Source organism: Sciurus vulgaris, assembly GCF_902686455.1.
Source record: "Sciurus vulgaris genome assembly, chromosome: 13".
Lineage (NCBI taxonomy): Eukaryota > Metazoa > Chordata > Mammalia > Rodentia > Sciuridae > Sciurus > Sciurus vulgaris.
In genome coordinates this window covers 94,258,389-94,282,294 of record NC_136474.1, presented here as the reverse complement: position 1 = coordinate 94,282,294, position 23,906 = coordinate 94,258,389, and the positions used below count along the sequence as shown (strand labels likewise).

General features: G+C 38.4%; 1 long non-coding RNA gene across 1 annotated transcript; it reads left to right on the top strand.

Annotated features, from left to right (window-relative positions):
• The first annotated feature begins 2,789 nt into the window (after positions 1-2,789).
• On the top strand, positions 2,790-20,489 carry LOC306643211. Its single transcript, XR_013758853.1, has 4 exons — positions 2,790-2,924; positions 16,204-16,391; positions 19,731-19,845; positions 20,368-20,489. It is a non-coding gene; the product is annotated as an uncharacterized lncRNA (long non-coding RNA).
• Positions 20,490-23,906: the final 3,417 nt, after the last annotated feature.

Here is a 23,906-nt window from a genome sequence, read left to right as displayed (position 1 = left end):
ATAAATCTATCACCTTGAGAGGGCTAGTTCATTTTCTGCAATGAATCTTAGAGTGAACTTTGTGGGTTTCCCCAATTACACAGACCTTTTTGATTTATTTTATCAGTATTCTGTGGTTTTCCAAAGTACAAATGCTGTAAGTATTTGTTGAAAAGCTGCCCAGTTATCCCATTTTCTCTGGAAAAGTTAGCAAATAATATTGCTTTTAAAAATCAAGTTTTTGATGGAGGTTTATTTTAAACAATGAATATTTTAAACAATGAACTCAGCCCAATTAAGAGTTCTAAGACTATTCAGATTATACATTTCATTTTGGGCAAGTTTTTGGAGTTTGTGTGTTTTGATGTATTAGCCCATTTTATAGCCATCTAAATGTCCAAATTTTTGTTTCTGGAATTATTTTGTAGTAGTTCTTTATTCACCTTTGAGTATTTGTAAAGTCTATACTGAGGGCTCCTCTTTTACTTCTAATACTTATATTTTACCTTCTATTTTCCAAAGAGGTCTCTTACTGAACTTTATTTATTTTTTAACACATATTTTCAAAGAATCAGCTTTTGTATTCCTTTTATCAGTTTTGCTTTCAACACTATTGATTTCATCCTCTATCCTTATTGCCTCTTCTCATATGCTCAGTTTTTGTAAAATTTTACAAAAGAGCAAATTTTACAAAAGGAAATTTCTATTTCCTTAAGGTGGGAATGTAGAATGCTGATTTAGATCCTTTCCTGTTGTCCAACAGGAGCATTTGGCATTGTATATGTTTATACAATGTATAAATGTATATTGTGTATATTTCCCTGGAAGCTCTGCACTGCCTGTTTCTTTTCTTTATTTCTTTTCATGCTGGTGGGGATGGAGCTCACTTAGGCAAGAGCTTGGCCATTGAGTGACAACTGTAGCCCCCTACATCAAAATTTTATGTGCTGTATTTTATTTAATTTAAACTCTCACACAATTACCTTATGATTCCTCCCTTGAACCATGGATTACTTAGAAGTCTATAGTTTATGAACACCTGAAGAGTTTTTTTCGGTCTCTTACACACATTTGAAATTCATTTCCTTTGTTACCTGCTGCTCTGGGGATCACTCAAATTGGATATCCTTGCACAAAAGTCAGTATATGAGTTAGAAAAGTTTCCCCTGGATGTGTTACATTTTGCTGCCCAAAGCACAGAGGCACGTTTCTTCATCTCATGCTGAGAGGTGTGAGACAGCAATTCGAACTTGACTTGGGAGCTGTCTCAATCTATGCCTGCTCTTAGGCACCCCCAGAGTTTTAAGGAAATGTGCAGTCCCTGAATGTCTGTAGAGCCTCACTCTGGCCTTGTAGAGCACAGGTGTCCAGGTGTCTTCCCAAGGCATCTGCAAGCTGACTGCCTCCTGAATTTCTAATTCACTCTATAGCATCACAATATTGTATCCCAAATTGGATGTTAGATCAGAAATGGCTTTTATAGACATGGACAACAAAATTTATGAGTTTTTCTTGACTCTTTTTATAGGATTTATCGTATGGACACAGCCATAATTGAATCTTATTGTTCATTACTTGTCTCTGTAAGCTGTTTCTGATCCACTTTCTGGATTAGACAGAACGTATCACTAACTCAATCCTCATGCACTCCACACCCGAGTTCATGTAATTCTGCGATGCCCAAGATGTTGCTCTTAGTGGCAGCTGCGATTGCAGCCTATACTTGCTTGAGTTTGAGCTTAGATCACTTTATAATTATCCTGGAAAATGAGTCCTGATTTTTACAGGCACAGGTCAGTGAGTTACTTGGGAGGCGTAGAGCAATCCTGCAGTCCTCAGAATAAGGAGCCCCCGTGGAGCTAAAGTAACCAGAGTTTCTATTCAGATGCGTCCACCCCACCCCCCTTGTAGACCCATGCTTTCTCTGCATTTGTCATATCGGATTTGCTTTGGCAGGGTGTGTGATGTCTTTTCAGTTCAGTCCCTAGGACTGATTCCTGGGGTCTTCCCCTGACTTTCTTTGCAGGAGATGAGAACTCTAACAAAGCCTTCCTGGCTTTCAACACTGCTCTCCAGTTCCTGAGCTTGGCTCTTAGTCCTCTTTTCTTAATGAAGAGAATCAGTGATGTTTATCAGGAGGGAATCCCAACACCTCATACCTATTACTTTAATCCCGACACAACACACCCGCCAGTGCATTCATTGCTTCAGGAATGTCCTCCCTTTACCTTGGATAAGGCTGGACACCGCACCTGCTACTTTGTGCTGGAATGGGGGGGGCTGTGTTATCCCCCCTTCCAGGGATGGCCATTCTCAGGACCAGGGTGGCCTCCGGTGATCTACCTCCAAAACCTCAGCTTAGAGTCTCTTTTCTCAGCCCATGTCCAGAATCGACCATTGTAGTTGAGACTTTTCAGAATTAGACACGGAAATGCAGTTTGGGTTACAAGATGTTACTGGGAAATAATACTTGTGAGAAGAAAGGGATTAATACAGAAGCAAGGAAAAGAGCAAATCAAGTGGCTCAGGAGGCTGAGTCAGGAGGATTGAAGTTCAAAGCCATCCTGAGCACTTGGCAAGATGCTGTCTCAAAATAAAAAATAAAACAGTCTGGGATGTGGCTCAGTGGTCGAGTGTCCCTGGGTTCAATCCTTGATATAAAAAAGAAAAGTAAAAGAGCAGATCAAACCGCTATGCGAGCATGCTCAGTCAATCTGGAGGGCAACTCTGGAGACTGGATGGACTTTAAGTGGCACCTTTGATTCAATCTTTTCCATCTTTCTTTGTCTCTCAGCTACCAGACACAGCTGCCCAGGGAATGGCTCGCTTTGAGCACACAGTCCTCTGCAGTCGATGCCAGTCAGCGTGAATCTGAATTCGGAGGATGGTGTGTCTGCTGCCCGCACTCACCTGAGCTGAGCGTGAGTCTGCAAAGTGGGATCCAGGTGAGATATTTACTGTCTACCTCTATTATGATTGCTTTCACTTATTCCAAGGCATTGCTTTTTGTTACTATTTATTATGATTCACGTTTATTCTTTCATTATTTTTTGGAATAATGTATCTTCTGCTTTGTTAGTTTCCTTAGATATGTTTATCTGTAATTTTAGATTTGGGAAAGTTAGACTAATTTTTTAGTGATTCCTCTTAAAATATTATCATACATATTTGATGTCCAATAATTTTTGTGAATAGCTTATTATTTCTTCTCCAAGTCACCAAGGAAATGTACAACTTTAATTTCTGCTGTATTTTGCCAATATACATGACCATTTTTTCTGACATTTTGTACACACACACACACACACACACACACACACACACGTATATCCTTTTTATAAAATCATGCAAACAAATTAGACCATCAATATTGACTCTTTGTGATTGTTATGACTTTAGTAAAATGTTCCTTTTCGTTTACTATATGATTCATAGCATTTCCCCCCTTTCTTCTGCTGTTAGGTGCTTCGTCTACAGCTGTTCTCCTTTTTGGCAACCCCAAAAGCCACATAGGTTCCTTTGGTGAAAATGGAAAGGTGGTGAACTCTCTCAGGTTTTCTTCTTCTGGAAGGTCCTCATGTCATCTCTTCTTTCTAAGGATAGTCTCTCCAGCTGAACGATTCTGGGACAACTGTGGTTTATCTTCCAAACTGTGATATTATTACCTTGCCTTCTGGCTTTTATTGTTGCATCAGATAATTGTGCCATAAACCAGATTTTAGATATTTCTTTCTGATTTCTTCTTACTCTTCTTTATATCTTTGATATTCCATAATTTCACACAACATGCTTATGAATGACTTTATATCTCCTATGCCAAGACTGCTTGAAATCCATTATCCTCACTAATCAATGTATTTTGAGTTTAATAAGTTCAAATACAATTCATTAATTTTCAAGCATTACTTCTTCTCTGATCTATATTGTCTGTTTATTATAATTCTACTTAACCTCACTTTGATATTTTATTCAACCTCAAATATCTTTTGGAAACTTTCTTCAGGTTTGTTTAAGTTCCCTGATTTATTGTCAAACCCATCACTGAAGGGATCCATTGTTAAAGTTTCGAGCATCGTTGTCTTTTATTGAATTCCTTATTTATTATGCTCTCAAATACATCTCATAATATTTCAAATTCATTTTCTTTTTTTTTCAATATTCTAATTTTTCCATATTGGATATATAGCTATTTATTAAAATGCACTTAATAATACCCATTTCTATTGCCCTTAGTATACTTTAGTATTTCTATAATAAATACTGTTTGTTCTTTCTGATCATTATTATGTAGTATAAACTTGTTTCTTATTTATTTCATGATAGTAAATTAGAAATCCCTATTGATTATCTTCCAACTTGTGGGAATCTTGGAGGCATAAGAAAGGATGTTTCCACTGGAAAACTGGAGGCAGACCAGGTTCGGGACACTCATCCCTCAGGAGCTTCCGCCCTGTCCCTCTCAGGCACCCCTTACCTGTTGCCGTGGGCGTGTGCTGGTCAGAACGGGCTCAAGCAGAACTCCATGTCCACTAGGACTTTTTGCAAACTTGCTCTGCATATGTCAACTCACACCTAAATATTCACTTTTGGCAATCTTATCTGCCAAAATCTGCCAGCTCATTCTTTTCCTGTCGTTTCTCCTATTTTTAAAAATTAATCTCTGTGATAACATCATTTGTTGACCACATTGCTCAATTGTGTCTGAGTTCTGTCCGTTCTGACCAAAACCTGACAGTTCAGATCTACTACCAATGAACCTGTTTTTAAAGGCAGCATGTAGACATATTTCTGAGGAATGAGTCTTCAGTTTGCCCTCCAGCTGAGCCTGGCTTCAGAAGGCCTGCCACTCTCTCTCGACACCTATCTTGTTGGCTTCTTTGAAGGCCACAGTCCCTTGGATATCTTTCTACTTCTCTTACACTGCTCCATGTTTTATTTTCCTCTGCAGACCATAAATTCTGAGTAACTTACAGTCTTTGTTGTTGACATCTCTTTTTCTTTTGACTTCTTTATATGTGACCACATTATTCTTACATCTAAAACTTGCCATCCATGATCTAGAAAGTTCTCTAGGACCAATTTCTCTAATTTTCGGTTCATGCCACAGTATCTTAAAAGTTTTGCTTTGTAGATTTGGTAAGCTTTGCAAATATAATTTCCCTCAAATCCATCTATTCTTCTTCAACAGTGAACTCCATCTCAATTAAAGGCATTACTTCTTATTTCCTTCTAGTTTCTGTTTAAATGAAAAATCTAAAGTTTCATTCATGATTTTCCCTCTGTGAACACTGCACTCGAATCCACTCTAAATATTCATCTTCCTTATATTTACAAGTTTTCCACTTTTCTTCTTCTCTAGCACACCTTTAATTGTCCAGATAACTGCAAGCATTCTTGTTTTATCTCCTGTTATTACAAAAGTACTGTTTTGTGATTGTTTAAAAATGTGTTATTGATTATACTACTTTCCTCTTTAAGACCCTTTAAGTGGTATTTAATTCCTGTTAGATTTAATTCAGAATTTTAAGCACACCTGAGACCCAGAAGATCTTATCTCTTAAAAGCCCAGCCCCCTGGCAGGCTATACTTCTTCCACTGCTACTCAGTTTTGCATGTTCCCTTCGTCAGAGAGATATTTTCTAAGCTGTCTGAAGTAGCTCAGTTTCCCTTAATGCGGATCGCTAGTCTTAGCCGACAACAATGCAGTCAGCTTGACCTGTTCGAGGTGTGTCGCGGTGCTTTTCTGTGCCTTGTGGCGTATTTAACATCATCGCCGGCCTCCGTCCACTAGAGGGCAGCAGCACCTGCAGCTCCCATCTGCAGCTCCCACCTGCAGAGTGGCAGTCAGACGCTCCACACACTCCCAAAGCTTGTGTCGGGAACCAGATCACCCCTGCTGTAGGACCACTATCTAGATTTTTAGCAGCATTCGGACTTCCTTCACCAGTATTGCAACAGTTTTGCTTATATGTGTATTTGGTAATTTACTAGATTCTGTACTGGGATGTTTCATAAAGGTATGAAGGTCCTATATTGCATTTATTTTCCATTATATGCTAAGCACAGTGTGTCTCAAAAAAGAAAGGAACGAATATTCTTTTGAGTAAATGAATAAAGGGAAAGACCATTATTCTTGGAGCATTAAACTGGAAGATTGACTCAAAACGTTACAAAGCAGTTAAGTGCAAGATGAACTGAAAAACTTCAAGTAAGCAAAAACAGAGAGCAACATATTGATTACATTAAATGGAAGGAGTGGGAATCAGATGAAGTGGCACGGAGCTAAGAAAAAGTTGGAACTGAAAGACCTGTACAGAATTGATGATGTGCCAACAGGCGTACTTTAACATGAAAGTGATCATTTTCCGTATGTTCAAAAGAATTGTATTTCAAACTATTATAAATGAATACAACTTCTAAAATTAAAATATGACAGAACAACAACAAACTACTTCACTCGATGTAATAGTACTTTAATAGAAATATTGAATATATTTGATGTGCCCAATAAATATCATGGTATATATGTATGCTATATATAGATAATTATTAACAATACTAAAAAAAAAGAACTGCTGCCATATAATTAAGATGATTAAAACACATGGCATATAAACGACTATGATTTCAATATACCAACATAGAGGGGTCAACACTAATATGTCAACAATTTTTTGAACCTATGTTTAATTGATGTTCAATTGGGCTCAACTTAATTGTCCTTTCTCATTGCACCTGATGCACTCACTGAACTGTTTTTCATATTAATAATGTCTGTATAAGGAAACATACATGAAGAACCAAGGTAAGAAGACCAGAAATATTTTCCTTGTGAGATACATGGTGACCACAGTTCTCTTAGTTTTAGGTTCTACATTGTTCTCTTATGCTTTTTACTGGAGTGGATTTAATTCACCAGTAGCATAGACTTGTGGATAATTTCCTACATTGGCTACAATTAATCAAAACATATTCAATATCTCATTTAGGTGATTTATCATGGAATTTTTCTGACAGCATGTAGAATATTATTATTAACTGGATATTTCCACCATATTTTTCTTTCTAGCTAGTTTAGAAAACTAAAAATTATAGAAAAATGTTTAAAATGACTTTGAATTTTTAGTTAAATGTCTAACACCCAACCCTAAATAAACATGGTAAGTTGTACATTTACTGAGATTTAATATGAAACTTTATCATTGCAAAAAGTTGTTGTATATATTTTCCCCAGTATATTTCTAGTAATTGCATTTGTTACAAAATAGGTCTAGTTGTTTTGAAATATTGTTAGTAAACATAATGTGGCACATGCAATTTGAGTAAAATTTTAATGAATTATCTCCACAACTGTATAAGAAACTTTATGTATAAAATCGTACTGGGGGTCTGAGACTGTCTAAATACATATGTGATCTATGGTCACAAATATTTAACACGTCCCTCTCCTTTCTTGCCTTTTTCCCTTTCCATTTCCCTTTTGCTTTTATGTTACTAATACATGTGAAATGCGGGATGCAAAGGGTTTAGTAGTGGACTCGTAAACCGCCGTCGGCCCCGAGGAGCCCGCGGCTCTGGCCTTCCTGGCCTAGATCTCTAGTAAACACACTGTTGCAATTTACTGGCTGGGATGTGACCATGAAGGATTTATGTGCCGCTCTGTGGTTCGCTCTCATTTAAAGATACATTAGGAAGATATTCGTGTTTAGTCTACACTGGTTATCATAAATAAATTTGGAATGCGCACGTTTATTGGGTATAGCTGTCAGAAGAAAGGACATGCCATGCAGAATTTGTAGCTGTGCAAGTATTAAGTTATAAAAGTGGAAAGAGCCTGAAACTAATGGCTTCCTTGTACCAACCTCTATTTTACTCTGTTTACTGTCTCACTCTGAAAAAGCAATTTTAGGAAACTACAGTACCTGGACATAGAGTGTATGTCTTCACTATTTTTCTCCTTCATTAATGCATTTGGCTGATGGACAGGACCTGCGGCTCTGCGGGAGTCAGCCTAATAAGGTAGCCGCTCCTTGCAGAGTCTAGGAGGAGACTTCAAAGCACCTCCAGGAAGGACGTGTGCATGCGCACACCGAGGTCTGGAGGAAAAATTGGGCCTCTACTGCCAAGGCGTTTGCTTCTTTATGTGCAATAATTTTATGGCATCGGTAGCCATTGTTATGTCCTCTTAACTGTCATCAAGAAGAAAAGTCTTCTGGACAACAGGGAAAGGCAGCGAGCATCTCTTATTCCTGTTTTCCTCCTTTTCAGCTCATGCCCTCCTGTTCTTGACCATCGCTGGCCCCAGTCCTGTTGAGCACTCCATTGTGTAGTAAGGAGCAACGTTCAAGGTGCGGCAGCTAAGAGCCCCACACTGTCCAGTGCGTGCTGCTCAGTGCTGGGTTAGCATTTTTGATGCATCATACTCATATATCAGCAGGAAATATTAAAATACTATTTTACCAAAGAGAATAATAATGGTGTTTTCCAGCTGTGGTAGCACTCTCCTGTGAATTATTGAGTATTATTTTACTTTTTAATATTCCTGGATTAAACGTCATCATATGAACAAATAGCACTTAATCTGTGACAATAATAAACATAACAAGAATTTTTCAAAGTGGTTGGAAAGAATGTGTAAGTGTTTCTGTTTAGGTAAATAATACCTTATATTCAAGGGTGTTAATAGTTTCAGAAACATTCTCTTATCCACCAGAAATTACTTGAGTGAACTTAAAAACTATAGTCCTATGCTTTTTACTTCGTAGTGGTAAGTAGGATGCTTTTTTCTGATGAAAAAAAAATGTTAGTCTTATGCATATTTTTATCAAACAAGTTAGAATCTACCGGGAGATAACAACATTCAAGTTGTAATTGAAAAGTAAAGTGTCTCAGAATTCCAAGAGTACTTAGCATTAGTACTTAGAATCCTTCACAAAGTTTGACATTTAGTGTGGTATCTGTGAGCAGTCATGAGTCACCAACTACATATCAAGGGTGAGTGAGATTTCAGGAGACAATGGGTGGGTGACATTTTGAATTTACAAATGATTTTTGGAAGGAATGAGTTTTTAGGAATGTTTTAGTTTTGCAGCAGGACCAAAACCTATATTTTTAATAGGGAAAAAATACACAAATTTTCTTACTAGGCTTCTTGGTCCTGTTCTTAGTTCTACAATTCTTTTATATACATGATATTTCTGAAGCATGTTTCTTTTTCAAAAGTTGCTGTTTGTTCTTGCTCAAGGGTATTGATGAAAAGCGCTATTTATGTACAAAGGAAAGAGCCAGCATCACATGAAATATATTTTTCATGAACTACAAAAGGTAGACTAGAAAAACTAGTTTAACCATTTAAAAAGACTGGTTCTTCTTTCTGTCATTGAGTTATAGGAGAAACTACTGTGCATATTCCGTGTAGCATAAGGAAATAAAATTACTATATAGTGTCTTTAAATCCCCTCTTCTATAAATGTTCACATACCAAAATAAATTATGTAAAATTAGGTGTCATGTTTTTCCCTTGATAGTGGCTCAGTGCATTTCCAAAGGTATTTGGCTGGGATGATGAATTTGAATTCTAGCACCAATAAAATGTTTTCATTTCTGCTAACCCAAAAAGCTATTGCAACTTATCCTGCTCACATTTTCTTTTTTTGTGGGTCATAGGAAATTTGTAATTACTTGGGACATATTCTCTAATTCTATTAAATAATTATATGAAATGGAAGTAAAACAGAAAGTGTGGAAAACTATTACATTGAACACAGAGCAAATTCATGTAAACTAAACATTTCAGAGCAACCCAATATAATAACCTTTTACAGACATTATGATTTAATTTCTATTTTTATTCTATCTTTGTACATTTATGCTTGTTCAACTTCCCAAGTTTAGTTCTAAAAAGATCTTATGTATTACTAATAGGAATAGCTATTTGCATTAACAACTATGAAAAAATAATAAATGAGTGGAGTGATTTTCAAATATGATTTATTTTATTTACATTCTTGATGTCAGTATTTAAAAAATCATGGTTCTGGCTTTTATAGCTTTTATTGAAAGACATGCCAAGTCTTCAAGAGAATAAAATTTACTTTTGGCAATAAATTCCAGAAAGGATTCATCACATACATCCTCATAAAAGGACCTTGTGACTCAACCTATCTAAAATCCCTACAAACCTTTGTAGATTTTGGCAAACTCATTCTTACGGCGCATATCAAAAGGCAAATCTAGGAGTCAGTGCTGGACTGCAGAAGGTGAACAAAGCCTTTGGACGCCTCCTACCTGACCTCTCTAAGGATAAGACGGCACAGAGCCTGGTACTGGCAGGAGAAGGTCACCCGGATCAATGGAACGGAAGCGACAGCCTGTACCCGTGCCCACACAAGTATAATCAACTGATTTTCCACAAAGACACAAAGGCAATTCAAAACAAGGATTGTCTTTTGAACAAATGGTGCTAAACAATTGGATGCTCTCTTGCAAAAAATAAACGTGTACACAGTTATCAGAGCTCCCACAAAGTAACTTGGAATAGATCTATACTTAAATGTAGTTTAGAAACGTTAGCAATTTTAGAAGAAAATGGAGAGATTCATGGAACCTGTTCATGGAGCCTGAACAAGAAAAATGATGATTTGGAAGGTGATAAAATGAAAACCTCAGGTCTCTGAAAGTCCTTGTCCAGAAAATGAAAGGATAAGATACAAGTTAAGAGACCATATCACCAAGACACACATCTGATAAAACACTCAAATCAGAAATATACAGAGTGCTCATAACACAACAATGAAATTTAAAAATGGACAAAAGATCTGAACAGATATTTCTCCAGAGAATACATACAGATCACAAAGAAAGAGATGAAAAATATGTCCAGCATTATTAGTTATTAGGAAATATCAAATTAGAAAAAGGGCGAGCTACCACTGCACACCCACTGGAACGGTTAAAATCCAAAAACCGGCGATACCAATCACTGGAAAAGAGTAGGGGAATGAAAGCACTATTCATGACTGAAGGGAATGCAAAACTGGTACAGGAACTTTAGGGGTAGTTTGGTAATTTCATACAGAACTGAACGCAATCTTAGAATAAATCCAACAATCCTGCTACTACAGGTTTACCCAAATTATCTGAAAAAGTAGTTATGCATAAAAACCTGTATGCAAATGTTTATGGTGACTTCCTTCATAGCTGACATACACAGGGAGCTATCAAGACATCCTGCAACAGGTGAGTGGATAAACAACCCCAGGTGCATCTACAACAGAGTGCTATTTAGCCATACAAAGGAATGAGTGGTCAAGTCATGGGTAGAGGTGGGATTCCTAAACATTTGTGGTTAAGTTAAAGAAGCCAATCTGAAATTTTATGAAGTTCCATTTACCTGGCATTCTAAAAAAGGCAGGACTGTAGAAATGACCTGAAGATTAGTGGGTGCCTGAGATCTGGGGTAGGAGAGAAGAGCATAGACAGAAAACATGGGGGCGTAGACCTATTCAGCAGACACTGTGAGCATAGACACCAGGCCTTGAGCATTTGTCAAACCAGTCAGAACATAGCAGGAAGAAGGGTGAACTTTCATGCATGCATGAAACCAAGGAGAAACTGTCAAGAGGTTTAAGAATTCCAGGAAAGAAAGCAGAATATGCCCAACCACACTTATTCAATGCAAAACACATGGAACAATTTCACTGAAGAGGGTGGAAGAAAGTCACTCACCTAAGCGGCCTTGCAAATAGGTGAAAATTGTAAAACCAAATGCAAAAGAAACATTGCCTCAGTCTTATGCTACAGTTGATGAAGTTGTTTCACTTGGTGCCTGGGTTAGCACTTCCGATCCTTCTGTGCATCCATACCAGAATGGAGTAAACCCCGTGGTGGTGGTGGTGGTGGCCAGGTGTCTTACTGTTGGAATGGAAGTAGCAGGCAAGCAAGGGTAAGAGTCTAGGGTGGCCCTGGTGAAGAGCAGTTGAGCTGGGGACTTCAGCATGGAGCATGCTGAGCCTTGTGTGCACATCCAGAAATACAGACCTGTGCACATGGGTTGGCATATGTGACCACATCTCTGGCCTTTTCAGCTGAAAGGTCCTAGGGGACAGTCCAATAGATGAACACACTTAGGCTAGATACTGGTTTCTAATGCTATGCCGTAATGAAAGGAACCAGGCTTTTTGCAGAAATTACTGACGTTAGGATCAAGGCAGGAAATATGCTGGACAAACCTGGGGCATCCTGTACTGTCTGAAAGTGAGATGTGCTAAAAAATAGAATGAGAGCCTGTGGAAGAGACTCCAGCCAACTGCAGCTGTTCCTAATGGCCATAGCTGAAAAATTTGAAGGACAAAATAAATAAGTAGTATCTTATTACAATTCAAAGCTTAAAACCAGTATCCATGGGTTCATACTGTTAGAAATAAGTTATGGAACAAATTAAGAAAAGAGGAATAACAGGCAAATGTTCCCAGTAATTAGCATTGATTGCCTTCCTGGAGAGCAGGGAATGTGTCTGTGCAGTGTTTAAGCTTGGCTCCCCTTGATGGGGACCTTCAGGAAGGTGAAGTATGGAAGGGGTGGGAGAGAGCAACTTTGCTGTTTCAAATCTGACAGTCTCTACCTCAGTCAAGTGACTGAGGTGAATGTCCATCAACAGTGATGTCGTGCCGACAGTAGGTCCCTGTGATGTGGTGTGTTGAAGGTGACACCTGGCCTCTGTCATCTTACTCTCAATGACTCATAGTAAGAAAAAACATCACATAAGTCACAGTTGAGAGACATTCTGCAAAATATCGAAACCATCAACATCAAAAAATCTCTCCACAAAATGATAATTATGGGTGGAATCTGGACATTTATGAGCTACATTTAATCATGCCACCAGGTGTAAGTTCTTCAAAATGTCATCCTGCACACAAGAAATGCTACAGCTTTACCTGCCAGTTAAAAATTATCAGAGTAATAAAGATCATCAAAACATAAGGAAAGTCCAAGAAAGAGTCACAGTCAAGAAAAGTCAAAGGAGAGATGAGAATGAAATAAAATGTGACATCCGGAAGGGACCTCAGAACTAACAAACACACAAAAAATAAGGCATTAAGTAGAAAATCAAGACAGTGTGAGCTGCTGCCAGGGCCCTTACCTGCTAACAGCCGTCAGGGCTGATTCATCCCTGCGTCCCTAGTATCCCAGCATGGTGTCACCATACGTGATCCTGTTCACCAAGACTCCCGCACTCCTGCAGCTTCTTTAATGCGAACCTTCGATGTAAGATGGTAATGAAATGCTGTTGCATGGAATAGGAAAATGATATTTCCACTGGACAGAATCAACTTCCTTTAGGTATTTGAAAGGGCAGGACGTAGCTGACATTGAAATCAAGACCCATCGCCATTGTTGCCATTGTTCTTTCACCTTAAGCAGGGGTTTTTTTTTTGTGGTTGCGGTTGGCATGTTAAAAAAAAATAATAACACAACAACAACAACAACAAAAAAAAACAAAAAACAACAACAACAAGAAAAAAGATTTACATTTTAAAAGACTTTGAAAAAGCAAACTCTGTAGCCCCTAAAACCTACAGTATCTGTCATCTGACTTTAGCAGACACAGTGGACCCTCCAACAGCTCTGCTTATGAAGAGAGATTCAAGGAAAATAAAAATAAAAACTGGTATAAGTGAAAGTCATACGTTCATGAAGAATCTACGGAAGAAAATGACAAATTTTACAAAATACTAACCACACAAACGCCTTGATCACAAGGAGGAGAAATTACACTTAGGAGCTTAGGAATTGTGAACTTGGTAGAAATCAAAAGTGCTATTGAGGCAGACGCCTGACATTGGGGGCAGGATCCCTGAGACGTTCTGTGACATAAATAGATCTAAAATTGTGTTAGTGGTGTCCAGATAACAGCTCCTAATGTTTCACGAGACATTTTTTTCTGGGCATATTCAGAAGTCAGGTTGACCACTTCTCTTCCACTTTGCAGGGAGTCTGTCACTCTTACTACCTGTGCCCTAAGGGGGCTCCTGCCCAGCCACGAAACCCATGGGGAGGGGGACTAGAGGAAGCCCCGAAGCCACTCTGTGCCCTGTTCCTGCCACTGTGGGGTCAGTGGCAACCCTGATGCTTCACTGCGACCCATTTTAAGCTTTGCTGAGTTTGTTTCTGTCATTAATTATTTACTTGTTGTTTTCTTTTATATTTTCACTTAATTGGACTGCTTGTTTTGTTAATGAAATATTCTAGATTTTATCTATTTTTCTTGTTAACAATGTATCACAGAATAATCTATTGTTTTATTCTGTTTTGATTGCCTTGGTTTTCTTTGTTTTCATTTACACGTTGTAAATCTGCAAACATTTAAGTACTATTAAAAATCACCCTGGATCATTTTCTGTGAATATTCTCAGGGCTCTTTTTTTCCCCAAGCAATAATGAAGATACTCTCATATACTAATGGTGAGAGTGTCAAACGGAGCAGCTGCTTTGGAAAACAGTCTGTTAGTTCCTCAAAAAATAAAGTATAAAGTTACTGTATGACCAAGCAATTTTCCTCCTAACTATGACCCAAGAGAATTTAAAATATATGTCCACACAAAATTCTGCCCAGGAATGTCAATGGCAATAGGATTCGAAATTTCCAGGAGACAGTGTGAGTTTCCCTCAGCTGGTGAATGGCTAAACACAATGCAGTAGATACATGAAATAAAAGATTATTTGGCTGGAAGAAGAAGTGAAGAAATGATACGTGGAACAATATGAATAAACTTTAAAAATATTATTCTGAGTGAAATAAACCAGACCAAAAAGGTTATTCTATTATTGCTTTTTATGAAATGGCCAGAATAAGCAATTCTATAGAAACATGATATAGATTCACAGCTGCCAGAGTTTGCAGTGAGTTGAGGATACAGAAGGGCAGGAAAAGTGGGCACTGCTAAGTGAATAGGATTTCTTTTTGGGGTCATGAATAGTTCTGAAGTTGGTGGAGGCAATGATATATAATGTGAATTATATCTCATCGAAGTTGTTAGAATAATTATTTATGGAAAATCTATGGGGAAATGGCAAAAACCAGGGGCAAGAAGTGTAGTAAGTGTAGTGTGCTTTTATTAGAAATGATTGGCCTGGAGGCTGGTTAGAATACTAATTTTGAATTTATAAAATTTACATCTGTTCATTACAAAGATCAAGGGTAACTTCATCATTTTTTTCTGTGTGTATTTATTCCTTTCTCTTTTTAAATTGACTTTCTTTGCTTCCCTTTGTTTGCATGGAGTGTGGCTTATGAAACCTCTGCATTGCCACTTAGCTCAAGTGCCATCAGAGACCAACCGTAATCATGTCATATGAATTCCAATTTTCTACAAGAGAGAAACTAATTAGGACAGTTTAAGTAAGGGGTTTGTTTCTATCAATTCAATGCCAGACAAGGGACAAGGTTAAACATTCCATTGCTCATTTGGCCAGACTTGTGGAATTGCATTCATTGAAAGAGGATGAGGACCCAGCAGACCCCCAGGAGACACCTGCAATCTGCATCTATATCCATCCCTTTCTGTATCTGTTAGTTAATCTGGAAGATGTGTCATGACAGACCCACTGGGTAGCCTTTTCAATCTGTATCTATCTGTACCTCTATCTGTTCATAGATGGAAAGATTGACGAGTGAATTTGGAGAAACTAATTCCTGAGCATCAGGGGTTAGACTTAATGCTTTGCTATTGACAAAATTGCTTGTTATGCAAGTTTAGCTATTCCTGATTCTGTGCAGAATTATTAAATATCAGCTTAGAAAGATGATCAGAATTTGTTGTTCCACGATTTCATCGAAGCACTCTGGGATCTCAGATCTGTCAATTTGTGAAAGGTGGTTTGAGTCAATCATGGAACCTGAGTAACCAGTTCAGTGGTTACAACACAAGTCCTGCAAAATCACAGTAGATTGTCCAACAGTTTCAGTTTGGACAATAATTGTGAATATTCTAGGTTCAGAAAAAGAGAGTAATATGAATTTGGGTTGTGGGATATGGGTGGGCATTTTATTAGAAAAGCACTGACCAAAAACTATGAGAAATTTAAAGCACCTATGTCAGGGAAACCAGTAGAACTAGAGATTCTTTTTCATTGGTATTAAATTTATTCTTAACTGATCCATAAAAGCATGCAATGTGTCCATCTGAGAGACTTACCAATATGATGGGGCTCTTCCTTTAGGTAGTGGGCAGCAGCACCAGGGAAAGAGGCCGGGGCACACAGGGAGCCTGGCAAGGAAGGTGGGGTGGGAAACTGACCCCCAGGTCTCAGAAACTCAGGCGGGGGAGGACCACACGGAGGAGCCACCACGGGCATCCCTCCCCACCACTTCACTGGAGATGCAGCTACCCAGCGACGAGATTCTAAAAGTTAAGTTCTAATCAGTCGACCCATCTATATTGCTCAATGATTGAGTTAATTAATGCTCACTTGGTAATTTTGTTAAACCATGACATATATAAAGATCATGGGCTTTTTTATACATATATATTTATAATGTAAATTTTACATATAATCATATTTTATTATATATCAATATATAACATTGTTATGTACTACATAAATATATCATTATAACATAAATACTTATATATATTTACATTATATACTTAAATATAAACTATATTATATATATGTATAAATACTTAGGTTTTAAATCCTTTTTAAAAGTTCTAGAAGACTGCTGAATTGGAAACACAATGCAACTTAAATACTACAGATTCAGTCTTGTTCAATATATTTTCAAGGAAACTTTGACCCTAAAACAAATGAGAAGTAGCACACCTGAAAAGCAGTGCATATGAGAAGTAGGTACAGCAACCAGTGAGTGGGAGCACAGGATGGAAGGGATGGGAGGGAGGCATGGTCCCCTCCATCCTCTTAGGGAGAAACGGTCCAGAGTTTCCCTGCACCCACTCCACCCACAGATAAAGAAATCATCCTCTAGGTTTTCACTCGCAGGTGGATATGTGCCTTTGGAATTTAGGATTCTGTATACCATGCGAAGAAAGAAAAATTAATGTTTCCATGTGGATGTCTCCTTAACCCATTTTCTCCATCATCCTTTGCTGACAGTATCTCCCAGCCCCTGCTACCCTGCCAGCCTGGGAGAGCGCCAGACCCCTCCTCTCACTCCCCTCCTCCTCCCCACAGGCCTCCTGGTTGGCTCTCTGTGTGCCCTCAAACAGCAGGGCTTGGTCCTGAGTGTAAAATACTGCAAGTTTTCAAGATCACTTTACTTTGGTCCACTTCATAGAACATCTCAGTATGAGACTAGGTGGTTAATTGCTAAAACTGTCTTGGTATTTTAACTGGCGTTGCATCAGAACTATAAAACAATTTGAAAACTTTCCATGTAAATTTCAACAAGAACCAACAAGTTTCAGGAGAAGAGCTAATCTGTGGCGGTAGACGTGAAGAGAGGAGTTCCTTCTGGAAAGGGGCAGGAAAGTTAAATGAATCAGTTTATTTGAATTCACTCCACTTAGTTCCACACTTAGTTTTGGCATTTTCTGTATATATAGTAAATTTTCATAAAATATTTCATTTGAAAAAAGAGTACTAAAAGAATTGGGAAGTCTAGCCATCATATTTTCTTCTGAGTAGAGCAGCAAGAACAACAAAACAACCCAATAAACACTACAAGGAGATTCTTTAGGATACCAAAGATGTGTGAAATGGAAGAACTCACGAACAAAGGAGTTGTGGCATAAGATTTTAATGGGCACTAGAACAATTTAAATAAACTATATTAGTGATTAAAAAAAGTGAACAGAATGTGTATACCATAAATATTAGTAAACATTAATATGAAGAGTATAAGTATGCAATAATACTTGATGATGGCACCTATGATAGCAATTAATACATAGTTCTAAAAATAATTTGATGGATGGAATTTTGTGTCTATACAAAAATCAAATTAAATTGTAGAGAGGGGAAGTCTTGACTTGATTTAAAGAAATACACTGATCAATTAAAACTGATAATATGAAAGTAAAATGATAAATATGTCTATTTTTAAAATAACCACTTGGGGCACAGGATGAGACAAGACACAGGCTCAGTCGGCTGTGATGTTAAATAATTGCTGCTGATTATCTGCAGCAGCAGTGCTGGTAAAAGACTTTTCACTGTGAGTAAGCTCTGAGTCAGGTCAAAACAGGAAAGCGTGTAAGTGGGGTTTCCAGGAAGCTGCCCTCAGGCCTCCTAATGACAGTGCCCTGGGCACAGGGCTTTGAAGGACTTGGGTCCTGTTTTGCCCCCTGTGGGGTTTGGCAAGGCTGCTGGGTTACACTGAGTGTGGTGTCAGGTTTCTAGTGCTGCCACTGAGCTGGGGACTCTGAAGGGAACAGGCCAGCCCAACTGCCACTAAACCCACTGTTCTTACCCAGATCTGGTCATTTGTTTCCTTGAGGAATTGATCCCTAGATTTTTGCCAGTGACTTCGACTTATTTTAGGGATTCGGAAGTCATCAATTTTCCCCATTTTTGCTACTTTTATGTGGAAAAACATTTCTTTTCTCTTTCTTTTCCTTTTTCTTTTTTCTGCTTTTGGTACCAGGGATTGAACCCAGGGGCATTTAACCAGTGATCCACACCCCCAGCCCATTTGGTATTTTTTTTTTAGAGATAGGGTTTCACTGAGTTGCTTAGAGCCTCGCTAAGTTGCTGAGGCTGGCTTTGAACCTACCATCCACCTGCCTCAGCCACTGGGATTACAGGTGTGCATCCCTGTGCCTGGCTGGAAGACCATTTTTGCAGATACTACTTCTCTATCTCCAGACCACCACCAATGGCATTTACCTTAAAGCCTATTGGTGATGACTTCATGAAAGATATTTGCATGTGTAAATTTTGAAAATATAGTAATTTAAAACTTGCCAAGTATTATTGGATCAAATAAAAATGCCATTGTTAGCACATTCTTTAAGTTTTTATGTGTTAAGCCAAGAGAAAAATATCTCAGGTTTTCTCTTCATAGAATTTTGAAATGAATTTTACAGAGAAAATCTTCAACAAGTATGCCTTATATTCTGAGGTACTGAAAATTATCTCAGGCTCTGGGAGTACATGTGAGTAATAAATGGAAAGAGTAACAGTAATAAAATATTAAGATGTTTCTTTATTCCTGGCAACCGTCTTGTTTTGGCTTGTTGGGGACTCTTGGACATCCCTGAGCTGTAGAGGAAATGATTCTTGCATGTTTCAAACACACTTGGGTATCGTCGATTCCAAACCTAGAAATGAGTTTCTACTCCCAGGAGGTCTGAGTTCCATTTACAGTTGGCAAAAATATATCTTTCAAAATAAAAGTCACGGAGAGAAAAGTGAATTCCTACCATCTAAGATGCTGAAAAATGTGGTAACTGTCTTTTGAAAAGTCTTGAGCCTACACAGAACACCTCTCTATAGCTCAGCATCACCAGGAGGAAGAGACAAAAGACCACAGGACCACTCTGTGAATTGAAATCTGTGTAAAAGGGAAGGAAGATGATATCCGAGGAGACATATTTTGCTTTTATGAGGGATAATCCTGAGTCCCAAATTACCTTGCCATTTATTTAAAAGTTGCAAATCATCCTCTCTGTCCTGAGTTTATTTACAAACTTATGTAATAGACATTTTTTCTAAGACAAGTACAAATCTATAAAATAGATTATAAAAGCTTGAGAAGTGAAAGATAGCATGTATTCTTCTGCTTTAAGGAATGGTCACCTCTTTGGGAGAAATTCCAGGAAATCAAGCCACATCACAATAATGTGGGACACATAGGACCAGCTACTGGTGGAGAAGCATTGCTGGGTCCAATTGGCTACCATGGTGAGGACCTAGAAAAAATCAAGTAGAACATGAAAATACTTTGGGAACTCTGTGTAGTTACCCTTAGACAGGGCTGATGTTTATCAGGGATTAATTCATGTGGTTTAACCCATTGTTATTATCAATGATCAATTCTTCATTGTCAGGGCTAATATTGTTCTTTTTGAATAATATTTAAACATTTTGCTGACATTTCAATTACTAGTAGGCCCATTAGCATAGTTGTCTACTATATATTACAAATTCCTTGATTGACAAAACTTTGCTTAATAATATAAAAATAGCAGCATTAAAGATTCCCTATAATACTTGGAAATGACTCTTACCTTTAAATGACATATGAATTGCTTCTAAATGGAAAAAAAGAACATCATTTCCCCCCTTTAAATGCTACCTAAATATGTATAAATGTAAAATTAGGTAAAATTGCTTGTTCTTAAAACGTGTTCTCTGATATTTTTAGCTGATATCTGATGTGATTTTCAGTCTCCTTTTTCTCACACTCTTCTCAATTCCCTGCAGACTCACAGCCTGGTGGGCAGACCTGGCCAGAGATAATGCTGCAAGGAGTGTCCTGGAGGGCAGGACCCCCATGTGTGTCCCCAAGTCCAATGCCAGCGCCCTCAAGAATGATGGTTCCGCACAGAAGCAGAGGAGTCTTTGAAAATGAAGGATCATTCCCAGGACGTAGGGGTGGGAGAGAAAGCGGCCACAGACTTGCTCTAGCACTTTGGAGACGCCTGCTCAACATTTTGAAAACTCTCCAAAAAAGAAAGTGACCCCGAAAAGGAAGGCTTTCTCTAGGAAAATGAGGCCAAATGCCTGGAGGATCACATCCTGGAAGAAAAATGACTTTTCCCAAGCATGCTAGAGGCATGAAGGGCCTTGAGACCGGAACAAGGCACCATGTCCACACCAGGACTTGCAGTATGTCAATGTCCACGAAGCTGTATTTGCTATAACCCTGGGCTGGGAGCAATCCGAATGTCCACCACTGAGTGGGTGAATAAAGCAATGTGGCCTACCCACGCCACAGGAGAAGCTGCTCAGGAATCAGATTCAGCATGGATTCACCATTCGTAACTGTGAACCGTGACCTGTGGGCGTGACTCACAAGAGAATGAATTCCTCAAGCAAGGGCAAAAACTCCCATGTGCAAAGGGGGTCAGTACTGATCGAAAATTTTAAAATTAAGTCCAAAGTTTAAAAAATAAATTCTCAAGGAGACCTCCTAGAAGAATCATAATGAATTCTTAGAATGTGACTTTAGAATCACTGTGATATTGGGAACAACTAGCATGTAGACATAAAAATGTGGGTTTAAATCTAAATGCCACAGAAAAATATCTGCATGAATTTGAGCAAAGTATTCAACTTCTTTAAGAAATGGTTTCCCTGTCTACCAATAAATATGGTTTGATCAGTCTCATAGGACTTTGTGTGAATTATATTAAATAGCTTATATCCAGAATTTAGTACCTGATAAATAGTAAATGCTCAATAAACACCTGCATGCTCTTTATTTTACACTATAAGTAATAAAAAGTAACTTATTATATGAAATATAACCTAATAATAAAATATAACCTAGGTGAATATTTGAATATATTTTCAAGTAGGCTGTAAGTTGTGCATTTGGTGTATTGTAGAGCAAGCATTCTTAGGTTCAAATTTACTAACATGTAATTCAATGCTGCAAACTCTAACTTCTTTGTAAAATTAAATATTTAAGTAAACTATGTAGTTTGGCAGAATTTGTAATGTGCTACTTGAGTTCATCTATAACCATAGATCTTTTTGATAGTTCCTTATTCTTCTATTACATGTTTTTAAAGTAGTTGAGATTGAGTTGTAACTTCAAAATCATAAATTAGAATTTGAGGAAAGAATTTTGGTTTTTAAATCATAAGTAATCTTGCCACTTCTTATTCTGGCACACTAGCATTATTTCAGACAAATGTCAATTACGTGTTTTATAATTTTTTTCTGATTAAATATCATATGATGAGTTTTTATACAGATAGTATGAATATGTTAATTAAATAGAATGTTCTTGGACATTCTCATGAATAAAATTAAGTGTTATATAAAACACAAAGAAGGCTCTTTGCTCTTTTTCAGTGTATGTGAACAAGGGCTATGTTCAGGACCGGATAGGTTGTTCTGAGGAGAAGCGTAGATACTCCCAGGAGGCTGACTTACTCCTGCGGTGGGGCTGTGGGTCTGTGCCTGGGAGGAGGACTGGACTTCAGCGTGGACCTTAAACAGCACAGGGAGGCACTGGAGGCCTTGTCACAGGCTCATCGCTGCCTAGACAGAGGACGCGTGTTGATTGGTGAAGTGACTTGCCACAGCAATTTTTCTGCCAGTCTCATGTTTGTTTGCTTCATGATATTGGTTTATGGGTATTCATGAAGATTCCTGCTTGACCACATACTCCGTGAAATGTATTACATTTAATGACTACCTTGAGGAGTTTATTGAAATAAAGTAAGCAGTGTCCTTGGGATAGCAAATATATTCAGGGTGTAAGAAAAAAGCAGGTCCTATTGTTTTGGATCTGCATAAGAAGGAAAAGCATCCCTCAGTTAAGGGGGGTGGTTACTTTGGGCCCTGGAGGGATGCTGGCTTAGCCGTGGGACTGCTCTGGACAGCCTGAGGCTTCCACAGCAACCCGGGCTTTCTTCTCAGAGGCCATTTGGACATCTTCCTCAACTTTAAGATGCAATTTGCCTTCTGCCTACAGTAGTATTTTGTTAATACCAGATTGAAATAAAATGATGAGTCCATCGGTCTAATTAGACCCAGAATTCTAAGTAGTCCCAGGGCACTGTGGAAATTCACAGTGTAGCTTCCCGGGTTTCTTTTTTGCCCTTTACCTGTGTGAAATAAAATGAAATCCCTTGTAAGTCTAAAAATCCCAAGCTGCATTACCCACAGGTCCAGGTCCCTGAAGCTGAGTGTAACAAGATGGAATTACACTTGAGAGGAACAGATTGGTGTACAGCACCATGACATGAAGTTGAGGGACCTGGCTGAGGCAGGGAGAGTGGTCAGACCTGTGGCTGGTCTGAGCAGTATGCAGGGATTGGGGAAGTAGGTACTGAGCAGGCCTAATAAAATCTTGGCAAGGCAATGGTGCATCCTGGAATCAAAGGTCCTTGTGAGAGGCATCTTTTCTGTTCCAGAAAGTGTTTGCTTTGGCATTCCTGATGTGCTCAATTGCAGGCTGAGAACAGCCCATGCAGATGGAGGACTTTGATGTTAAATGGAAACGGGGTCAGAGCACAGTAGCCAGGGCCCTGATTTATACCCCTCATGGCAAAAAATATGAAAGGCTCATTTTCGCACACTTCACCATTGATATGAGTGATATGCATAGATGTTTAAAACAATATTGCAAATTAAATGCTCTAAAGAACTTATAAAGAGACTGAATAAATGCAACATATATATGCCCAGTGTAAATGAGGACCTCTGATCACTTAGTGAAATGTTGTTGATAGAGAACACATTTGCTACTAAAGCAATCATTCAGGATCTTATCATTCAAGATATTATGGGAGAAAATGAACAGACACACAATGGAGCGCCAATAAACCACAGAAAATAACAAAATCCCATCTTTTGTGACCAGATGGATGGAACTCAAGTGATAAGTGACACAGAAAGGCAATTACCCTTCTATCTCACTTGTGTGTATGTACAAGAAGTGGATCCCATTGGAGAAGAGAGTGGAATGGGGACAATGCGGGGAGGTGGTGGATGGGGAGAGGGACCCAAGGAGATGTCCTTCAAAGGACAGGTAGTGGCAGGTCTGTTCTGCAGCATAATGACTGGAGTCCACGCCTTCAGGTAGTCCACTCACGTTGGCCTCATCTCTTTAACAAATCTGCTTTCACTAAACTGCTTGTAGACCTACATAGAGAGAAACCCTACGGTCATTTTTATAAGTCTAATTCTTATTCGCATTCTTAAAAAGTTGAAAAGAAAGTGGATGCTAAATATTCCTCATCAAAATGATGGTACTTTTGTGAGGTGACACATCTGTCCACAGACTA